Source organism: Triticum aestivum, chromosome 5D, assembly GCF_018294505.1.
Source record: "Triticum aestivum cultivar Chinese Spring chromosome 5D, IWGSC CS RefSeq v2.1, whole genome shotgun sequence".
Classification (NCBI taxonomy): Eukaryota; Viridiplantae; Streptophyta; class Magnoliopsida; order Poales; family Poaceae; genus Triticum; species Triticum aestivum.
Window position 1 is genome coordinate 3,150,031 of NC_057808.1, and position 8,179 is coordinate 3,158,209.

The 8,179-nt window shown below is 43.5% G+C and overlaps 1 pseudogene; it reads left to right on the forward strand.

The window, feature by feature from the left end:
- Positions 1-630: 630 nt before the first annotated feature.
- On the forward strand, positions 631-1,477 carry LOC123124738 (cytochrome c biogenesis CcmF C-terminal-like mitochondrial protein; annotated as a pseudogene).
- Positions 1,478-8,179: the final 6,702 nt, after the last annotated feature.

Here is an 8,179-nt window from a genome sequence, read left to right on the forward strand (position 1 = left end):
GTTATTGTTGCTGTAATCAAAGAAGCAGTGCCCAAAATGCCTCTAGAAAGATCAGACAGAACTAAGACGAGCTGTAATTGTACGTACATGTAAAGAACTCAAACGTGACAACGGTATGATAATACGATATGATGACGGTTGTCATTGATCAAGAAGGAAATCCAAAAGGAACTCGAGTTTTTGGTGCGATCGCTCAGGAATTGAGACTTCTGAATTTCACTAAAAGAGTCTCATGAGCTCCTGAGGTATTAAAAATACTAGTAGTCGAGACTATGATATAGTAGGGTATCAGAATATAGATCAATTAGTAGATTGTGTCTGACGCATATACATGAAAAAAAAGAATAATTAGATAATAATAAGAATAAGAATTCGAATCTTAATAAAAGGAAGGGTTCGAATAGCATCTACTAATATTTACCGAAAACTTTGTGAAAATACTTCTACGAGAAGGTTTTATTGAAAACGTTCGAAAACCATAGGGAAAGTAACAAATCTTTCTTGGCACGTGCCCCTGCTCCTGGTCTTCGAACTAGTCATTAATGGTCTGCAACATAGGTACCCTTTTTCGGTATGCGTTGCGAACACTTTCATTTTTAGCATCTAATCTTCTCTGGAGAAGCTCAAATCGAACGGATAGAGCAGATGGTCCAACTACAGAACTTCTTCTTTTTCATTACTTCCATGGTCGTGCCCCGTGGCACAGCAGCACCCGTACTATTGAAATGGTTCGTCAGTAGAGATGTTCCCACTGGTATCTCTTCTTCCAATGGTACTATAATTCCTATTCCTATCCCTTTATTCCCTTTTTTGGTCTATCTACATTTAAGGAAATTCATACGCTCCATGGACAGAGCAAAAAGTGGAGTGTTGGTCAAAGCAAGCCGCCCTATTCTATTACCAGACAAAATGGAGAGAAGTTCATCCACTAGAAATGCTTTATTTCGTTTCGTTCCCGTTCTTCATTTCCTTATTATCGAATCCATGGGGGACTTGTCATATTTAGAATCTTTCTGTGGTCTGCTCTGTTTACAATTCTTTCGTACTCTCTTCTCTTTACCACGCGATAGGTCAGCGAAGCGTGAGCGGGCGCTCCGAAGTAAAGGCCAAACACTTCGGCCTAAGGGGAATGAGCAACAAAATGACAAGCTGAGGTGCCCCAGGCACCCCCATATAGAAAGAAGGGTCGAAGGTTATGGGCCTGTAGCTTTCCCCGCCCCCCCCCCCCTCGTCGAGTGGTGCTTATTTGGGGGGTGTGCCACCAGAAAGCGGGCTTGAAGCTCTCGCCTTACCAACGAGCCGACTGCTGATGGCTGTTGGTCACGACTACTACAAAAAAGTGAAGATGAATCTTTCTATTTCACATGGAGGAGTGTGCATCTTTATGTTGGGTGTTCTTCTGTCGTGTGACCCGATGGCTTATGTGCGACCTGTGGCCCACGCCTCCTATTCTATTTGTTCAGGGCGGGCGGCGTGAACTCTGATTTGATCCGGGTATTCAATCCCGCCGCTGAGATTCTCAGTTGACTCCTTAACCTTGATAGGAAGATGGCTTATTCCAAAATTCGTGCATAAGGGTAAGGAACTTTGGATGAATTAATGCGAATGGGTGTAAGCCTCGCTGCTCGGAAACACCCAGTGCTGACCACACTGAGAGACACGAAAGCGCAGGTAATGCCAGTTGGCGAAGTGGCGTTAAGCATCCCTAGCGGTACGCAAAGAGAGGTCGTGATGATATCATCTACGTCCGTACCGCTCCTCATGGAGTAGATCCCGCATCCAACCAACCCTTTTTTGACCAGGAAACGGGAGAATTCCCACTACCGCTGGCAGGCCAGCCGGGCCGTGAGCGCGGTGGGAACAGGCTTCCCAAAAAGCGAGCCCCGGCCCGGGTCAGCATAGAATGGGAGGGGACGGCCCTAATGTTGTGTTGGACGGGTTGCGGGCGGATAAAAGCGGACGTGGGGACTCGGGTCGGGGCACAGCGTAACTAAGCGAGCCACTCCATTTAGGGCGAGACAGAATGGGCGGACACAAGTGGTCTGGTGTCCGAGCCGATTGGTCAGACGATGACTACTGCACATATTATATTAGCCACCTATCCTGGAATGGACTGGGATGGAATAGAAAGAACGCGAAGCAGCAAGCAAGGGATGAGCGCTTTGTTGCGCCTGCGCATACGTTTTTTTGCTGGGTCGGTTTGTTTTTGGGGGGCAATAAGCTTGCTTCTTCACAAGCTTATCCCCGCCCCCTTTCCTGTTCGTCTCGACCGGCAGCAGTTGGGTCTCCCCATCTCTCCTCAACTTCCCCGGTCTTCGGCCCGAGCTGTATGAGGCAGAAACTCGTCCCACCTACGGTTCGGAGGCCGAGCCCCACCCCTGCAATAATGGTGCGGCTTAGGTCAACTAATACGAATAAGATACAGTTCACTCAATGATTGCCCTTGGGTCCCGAACTCCATATGGGGAAGGAACGTTGTTGTTTGCGAGGTCTCGATCATTTACATGGACCCACTTCTCATTCCATTTGTGGGAATTTGATGATTTATAAACCGTCCGCAACGAGCGAAAGGATCATGTTTGAACGTGATGAATCACTTCGTGCTGACCTGTTGCCCATAAACTTTCCTGCCTCATATGAGAATGGAAAACTGGAAGATTTTCTGCATCAGTGGATGAAGAATCACGAACATAAGAATTTCTGGTTTAGCATGTTCCCAGAAAGAAGATACTTTTTTTCCATTCAAGAAACGAGGAGCACGACTGAAGTGGCTATACATACAAATCCATTTACGGATCTATATGCTCCGATTGGAACTGGAAGTTCCAGAACTGGCGGCTGGTATACCACCATAATGAAATTGCCTTTTATTTTTAGTATTCGGATAGGATTTGTGTTGGCTTCATCGGGAGGCTCGCGTAGTTTGTTACGTCAACTCCAAAAGGATAAGTTGCATTGGAATCGAGAAAGTTTCGTTCATAATTGCATAAAAGGAGTCAAAATAGTGGCTGCGGCGTGTCGAGGGTCAACCTTTGATATCGAATAACCTTTCGAGCCTTCCCCAATGGATATCTATCCTCCTTTGAAACCAATAGAAGTTCACTGACCATCCCTGTCAAACATAACCCAAGGTAGGATCGAGAGGAGAAGAATAGGACTCTTGCTAGTATCGTAACCTCTCGATGGGAGAATGAAACCATTAGATTAGTGGAAAGAAGAAAGAATGGGAAGAAACCAGCCAACTTACCAAGAGGAAGAAATGATGACCACTTTTTGTATTATCTCGACAGTTTTCATTGGATCTAGAAGTAATCACAACGTCACTTTTCGCCGGAGATTTCATGGTAGTTTTTGGAAACTTCAATTGATTATGAGGTCAAGAGACTCTATAATTCGAATGATATGTGGAGGGAGCGGGGCGTCTTACCCGCATTAATCGATACCATGGTGTCACATATACACGAAGGTTATTCTTCGTTTCATCCCAAATTGGTATACAAAGCCTATAAATATGGTGGGAAAGGTATGACTATGCAGGAACATTTCACTCTTGAAAGGCAAGATGAGCTTGGGTATTGTTGTGCCAGGCGCCCACTCATCAATGCTGGTGATTGGCCTTGTATGGCTGCACCATCCCTTTCAGCAGATGTACTACTTTTGAAAGCATTAGCGAATATCTTAATGCGGGAGTTTATATGGAGAAGAAACAATCTTCCGCCTAGGTTAACTCATTATAATGAAATGGTGAGTTTCCACGAGGAGTTCTGGGATGGTAAAAGGGGTGTAGATAAAATAGTCTGTGTGGATTTGAGTCATAGTATCCACTATGTTTCTACTCCACGTCTATGGAATACATTAAAATTTCTACACAATCTGGGGGTGATTTCGCATATCTTAAAGGAATTTATATCTCTCCCGATATATAATGCCGACACTAACCTCCAAATTCCTCATTCGAATTGTATACCATTGATAGGTGAATTGAGTGACGTGCTCCTACATCTCTTTTTTCAACATCAATTCGATAGGAAGGTCCTGAGACGATATGAAGGTGTTCTTTATACAAGATGGGACACCAATGTCCTTCTAGCTTCAACATGCCATGATTCATATCGCCTTGACTGTCGTCAAATTCTGGACATCTTAAGGTACGTGAATCTAACTGGATTTATTTCAGTGATAGAGCGTGGTGGCGGGGGTGAACCCTGAGAAATCTCAGATATTTCTCAGTGCAGATGGTGATGTTAGTGTCCCTCAACTAGACGAAGGTGAGACTTACTATGATAGTAAATGATTCAGGGAATTGGATAGAACGTTTTTGATAGAGTAACCTATTAATAATAATGATGAGTATCCCTCATCTAGGGAAACATACATGTCCTATTTGAGAAGGAATAACAAAGGTTCAAAGAAAGGGAGAGAAGAGATAGATGGATCTGAACCTGGAATCAAAGGGATCTGCGAAAGGGATTTTGAAGAATCTTACGTCCTTGAGAAAAGTAAAAAGATAGGAAAGGGAAGTAATGTCAAACCTGAAAAAGAATATGGCACGAGAGATTTAATACAGGGAGGAATGAATCGGGCATCAAGTAAACTAAGGCATCAAGGAAAGTAAGACTTGAGGATGGAAGGGAGGAAGGAACCAATAAGCCACCGCCAGTGTACCAGTCATTGGGACAGGTGCCGTGTGTTCGGTCTACCTGCTTTAGTACGACCCGGATGAAAAGATGCTGACTTTTCTTAATGGTTAGGCCAAATGATTCTAAGCTTGAGGACCCATTCTATCCGGGCCTAAATGACTTTCGCCGAATATATCCTATGTGCTTAACACATTGACATCGGCGGCTAAGCTTTCTTTCTAATGGTAAGCCGGGGATCTAATAGTCCACTTCACCCTATCAAACTTGACCTCGATATAGGTTGCTTTTTGATGACTAGTTAATAGAATAGACGGTATCTATTATTTTCTACCTCCTCTACCTAGATCTCCTTTTCCTAAGGAGGGAGAGAAGACGGTTCTCCGGGACGGAAGACATCACTCACTCGTACATATATGGATGGGTTTTCTACCTCAGAAAGTGATGAAACTGAGCAGCAGAGATTGCTAAAATAGCAAAGAGGATCCAGATTATTTCAGAACTCCAACTGAATGATGCTATACTCGTATCTGATTCTGCTGCAGCCTGACAAGGACCTATGAAAATGCTGATATCTCGAATCCCTATCTTATTAAAATGGGGTAGCTTTACTGAAGTACTGCAAGAAAAGTATGGAAAAAAGCATAGTCGGTACTTCTTAATGCGGTACGTAAGCTGGTTATCCTGACTAACAATCATGCCTTGCTTGGATTTAGGGATTAGGAATTCTTATTGGGAAAGAGATTGGATTGGCATTCAAGTAGGAGTAGATCCTATTGGTCCAAAGTAGGCATTCTTGTATCAATTAAAGTAGCTATCTTCATGAAATAAGCGCTAAGATTCTAGTTCAAAGATAGGAGCATTAAGCTCTAAATCCAGTCAGTCCAGCTGGAAGTTTCACTAACTACTTACGGAACTAGGGACCAGACCAGAGTTATGATTGGTGTATTCCATTCCTACCGTAATTGAGACTTGCCCTCGCACGCGGGTGATTCCTTATAGCTTGATCCATGTGATGGCTGTTCTCTGCAATGAACCACAACATGTCCATGGACTTCTCAGAGAATTGAGTGAATGCACTAAAAACCAAGAAATGACATAGCGAGAACCGAGCAGCTCGAAAAGCTCGGACTTCGTATACAGAAAGTAGAACTAAAAGCAGATGAGTAGAGATTGAATCGAGCATAGAAATAAGAGAGTTTTTCTTTGCTTAGCATTGCTCGGTTCGTCTTTCTTTACAAGTCAATCTATGCGTAATTCTATTTCTTGCAGCGCTGAATCCGCTTTTGAAATACAGATCAGGGGGTGGTATTCTTATTCCTTGGCTCGCCACTTATGAAACAAAACTAGATATTTCTTATTATTTTCATAGGAGCTGAGCTCCGCATGCGGTTCGATTAAGATGCGACAAAAGCTTATCCATTAGTCTTGGCGGTGCCAGGGATGGAGGGAGTCATCAGTCGCACAAGCTTATTGCTAAAGCCAAGACAGGACATGATAGCTTCTAAGTAATGCCATTGTACCCGCTTTCATCATGCCCAACTCAAAAACCATTTATCCCATACTTCTTCTTTTCTTGTTCCTTCGTATGAATAACAGGAATCCCGGTTCAGATGGTTGACCAACATTATGATTGTGTATGAACTAGGGCTTTGGCTCAACACCTGCTGTCTTTCTTGCCCATCCTTTTGTGGTATCGAAGATGTTCATTGAGATCCATAGGTTCACGTTACAACCCACCAATAGTCGATTCCAGAGCAGAAGGCAAAAAAGATAGGACGGGGACCCTTCGGAAGAAGGTATATGCCCGTAGTATCTAGAAAATATTCATGGTTGCATGAGCGAGGTTAGTCATCCTCACCATCACCATCAAATACCGGTACTCGCTTTTTCTACAAGCTTGATTTACGAACTCGACCTTTCCCAGGAAGGAAGTTCCGTATACCATCAACGGAGTCAAACCGCTAGAGGGTCACATATATCTAAATACTAGTTTCGATCATACCAGTAATTACTTCCGGGGAGATACGAGAAAGGGGGAGAAGATGCGATTATGTATCATAAATACTAAGGCCAGACAGACTAAAAGGGGCTTTTGGATACGAAGAAGGTTTTCACATCTTGCTTTGGGTGGTATGCTTCCTCACTGTTGCTATTCTGCCCTTTCTCGGTAGTCAACCACCAACGAATGCAAGGAGATCTGGACCTGCATGTAATGTTTTTTTTTTGCCAATACTCTAAAGCAGCTTCCTTACATCAACATGGGATTGCCAAAGGGAGGGAATTGAAAAAGGCGACTCCTCCTTAGTAGGAATAGTAGCTGAGGCTGCTTCAACTCATAACGAAGCTATTCCAGCACATAAGTCCGGGATGATCTGAGGTCGCTGGTCTCACATGGAAGAGATACGAGCTCTGCTGGATAAACACCAGAACTGGTATCGGCTTCTTTTGTTCGTAACGAACAAGCAACGGATTGGGGATTGCCAATAGAAAAAGATACAACCAACCAGCAGCTTTTGGAAACCAGGATCACCCCCATTGTAAAGAGAACACAGCACCCCTTTCCGTAGGGGCTCGCAAAGGTATTATACTGGATGTGCACAGAGAGCTAATGAAACTCCATTCCTTTTTCTCTATACTCAAGGATCTGCTATAGCTTGCTTTTCCAAGAGTATTTAATTGACCTGATTCCCCAGGAAAGAGTTGATGGCATCTCAATGCAAGAAGCTAGAGAAGAATCCCTAGCGAAGATGTGCCGAGAGCGAGAAAGCCTGTCTTCCCCGAGATTATTTATTCCTCTTATTTCTTATATGAATAACTGGAATCAATCCTCACTTGTATTAACTTCATGACTGAAGAGATAGAGAAACCCTCAATACCGGCACTGCTCCTATCAAAATCAAATAATTGGATTTGTTTCCCCACGTCCTCCATGGGATTTGTACATCGGATGAGGATTCCTACAACGGTACAACGGATCAATCCATTCAAATCAATGAAACCATTAGGTACGCCCCGGGATCTACTCTATTTTTAGATTTGCTAATGCCGAGATCCGATGCGAAAGCAAAGCGAAGGTTGTTATTCAATAGTTGTTGCCGGTAAAGGAACAGCGGAACGGGTATCATTAGCAAAGCAATTTTGATTGGTTGAATCGTATTGAGTTCCAGTCTCTTATAGGGTCTTTCTTTGTCCTACTTATAGTATCTTTCCTCCAGCCTATCGAAACTCGTGTTTTTATTAACCAACAACACATGCACTTTGTTAGAACTAAAGAAAAGGTTATTCAATCCACTAGTGCAATTGAAGTGAAGGAATTACCTATTCTGAACCTCCACAAGAAAGTGCTCATAACCACTGCTTGTGAACAGTTCTCCTCAACTGAAGGCGCACTACTGTTACTATCAGTCTAGTCTCTCGAGGGCACTCTTTCGATCTCGAACAAACTTACTTCTCCGGAAGAGAGATATTTAGAAAAACCCGATTTCCAATCCTGTCTTAAGAACCCGACTCCAAAGAAAGAAAAAAGAAAAGCGGACTAA